At 49.7% G+C, this 2,720-nt stretch overlaps 1 non-coding gene across 1 annotated transcript; it reads right to left on the bottom strand.

The window, feature by feature from the left end:
- Positions 1-2,031: 2,031 nt before the first annotated feature.
- TRNAS-CGA (transfer RNA serine (anticodon CGA)) lies at positions 2,032-2,113 on the bottom strand. The gene has a single exon. It is a non-coding gene; the product is annotated as a tRNA-Ser (tRNA).
- Between the last annotated feature and the right edge of the window lie 607 nt (positions 2,114-2,720).

Genomic DNA, 2,720 nt, shown 5'->3' with positions numbered 1-2,720 from the left:
TTTGTGATGCCCAACCCCCAGCTCCTTCCCAGGGCTCTAGCTGAAGCCAGAGCATTGGCCTGAGCGGCAGAGAAGAGGTTTCAATCCTGAAGAAAGCAGGACTTTCAGCACAAAGGGAAAACTGCACAAGCCCATCTGCGAAGGGACTTGCGCCCTCAATTGCCTGATCGGAAGTCAGATGCCTTATCCATTAGACCACAAGAGAAAACCCTTTCCAAGCACTTCTTTTGAAAAGGTGGACACTGTGTTTCTCAGGTCAGCTACTGAGGGGGGCAGAGACTCTCTGGGCACAAGAAGTCGAGTTCCCAGCGAGACGTGAGACTTAATTCTATGGAGCCAGGTGCAGGACTTTGGCAGGGAGGCTTAGACATGGGGGGATTGGGGTGCAGCAGGCGGGCCGGGAGGAGGAATCGGCAGTGGGCATGGAGAAAAAGAGGACGGGGAGAGGCTCTCAGCAAGCCTGGCCAGCTCAGTCCATTGAACGTCAGGCTCTTAATGGGAGGGGCCAGGGTTCAAGCCCCTGTCCAGGCACTCAGTTCTTGAGGTCCAGGAGCCAAATCATTCCTGGTGGTGTCCAGAGCCATGTGTGGGAAAGGGAGGCTGAGACTTGTGCACCCTGCTCTGTGGCAGGGATCCTGGTAGCTCAGACTCAGGGAAGGCTTCTGTACTCAGAGGTGCTGACTTGGAGACTTCCTGGGGGTTGCCTGCCCCCACCCCTGTCCAGTCTCTTGCCATGCCACCCTATTTCTTCCTCTCCCCAGTCCTTCCGCACGCCTGATCACTGGCAGGTGGGAGGAGCTGAAGGAGAAGAGGAGGAGCTTGTGGGCCAGGCCTGCTAGCAGGTGGGAGGTGCTGGTGGGGAGCTGGCTCCCAGTGGGCGCTGAGCACCTGTTTTTTTGTTTCTGTTCGTGCTGCAGCCCCATAGCACCCAGGGAGTCGGCGCCTCTGTCTGCACTGACGGCTCCTTTCACACTCTAGAGGGAGGAACAGAACCAGGGTTATGGCTGATCTATGGGGCAGGGGGCATTAGGTGAGTGGCAGAGGCTTCAGATGCTGAGAGTTTGCCTGACACCTCAGGGGCACAGTGTGAGGTGGTGTCCCAGAGATCTCTATGAAAGGAGCAGAACAAGATTTACTTGAGGTGGGGAGAGACTTGAGAGCATCTCAGGGGTTGTAGAGAGTATTGGCTGGGTTAGAAACTGGCTGCCGTAAATATAAAGGGAAGGGTAAACACCTTTAAAATCCCTCCTGGCCAGAGGAAAAATCCTTTCACCTGTAAAGGGTTAAGAAGCTAGGATAACCTCGCTGGCACCTGACCAAAATGACCAATGAGGAGACAAGATACTTTCAAAAGCTGGGAGGAGGGAGAAAAACAAAGGGTCTGTGTCTGTCTGGGTGATGCTTTTGCCGGGGACAGAACAGGAATGGAGTCTTAGAACTTTGTAAGTAATCTAGCTAGATGTGCGTTAGATTATGATTTCTTTAAATGGCTGAGAAAATAAGCTGTGCTGAATAGAATGACTATTCCTGTCTGTGTGTCTTTTTGTAACTTAAGGTTTTGCCTCAAGGGATTCTCTATGTTTTGAATCTAATTACCCTGTAAGATATTTACCATCCTGATTTTACAGAGGTGATTCTTTTTTTACTGTTTCTTCTATTAAAATTCTTCTTTTCAAGAACTGAACTTTTTTTCATGGTTCTTAAGATCCAAGGGTTTGGGTCTGTGGTCACCTATGCAAATTGGTGAGGATTTTTACCAAACCTTCCCCAGAAAGTGGGGTGCAAAGGTTGGGAGGATTTTGGGGGGAAAGACATTTCCAAACAACGCTTTCCTAATAAAATAAACCCGGATAAACGTTTGGTGGTGGCAGTGGAAGTCCAAGGGCAAAGGGTAAAATAGTTTATACCTTGGGGAAGTTTTAACCTTAGCTGGTAAAAGTAAGCTTAGGAGGTTTTCATGCAGGATCCCACATCTGTACCCTAGAGTTCAGCGTGGGGAAGGAACCTTGACACTGGCTAAAACACAGGCCTCGCTGTGAGCAGGATTCGTACCTGCGCAGGGCAACCCTATTGGATTTCGACTCCAACGCCTTAACCACTCGGCCCTCACAGCTGCGAGCACACTAGTGCTTCAATGCCACAGAAACTGGTGAATAATCACAATGCCCAGGCTTGACGTCATCTGAAATATAGAATTCCCACAGCAAACCTGGCTCCGAAAGCACAGGGGGGATTTGGGGTTTGTTCTCTTTGCTTTGCCATGTGCAGTCGCACACAGAGGGCTTTCAAAAGTCTCCCCTCCCACAAAGCGGGAATGGGAAATGATTCTCAACTTGCAGCTTGATGTGAATGAGGATGTCTGGAGCACAGGGCCCAGGACTGACCTGTGCTAGAGAAACCAGTGACACATGGAACCATGGAATAGCAGCAGGACTGTGCAGGAAAATGTCTCACAAGAGGCATTAGTGCATTCGTGGTTTGGTAGCAGAAGTCACAGAGATCGGGGGGAGGTCTAGCTTTGGGTTCTGGCCAACAGAGGGATGAGTTTTATTGTCTCCAAATTTCAGTAGAAAAATTCAGACCCAAACTGTGTGTGGTGGGGGTTTCTGGGGTTTGCATTTGGCTTGTTTTGTTTTTCTCATTTGAAATGTTCTTGATAATTTGTCTGGGAAAACTGTTTGGACAAGGGCAAGGACAAGTTAGAACAATTAAAAATCTCC

Source organism: Lepidochelys kempii, chromosome 12 (genome assembly GCF_965140285.1).
Source record: "Lepidochelys kempii isolate rLepKem1 chromosome 12, rLepKem1.hap1, whole genome shotgun sequence".
NCBI classification, from domain to species: Eukaryota; Metazoa; Chordata; order Testudines; family Cheloniidae; genus Lepidochelys; species Lepidochelys kempii.
The sequence above is the reverse complement of the archived record's forward strand: the minus strand, read 5'-3'. Positions and strand labels throughout refer to the sequence as shown.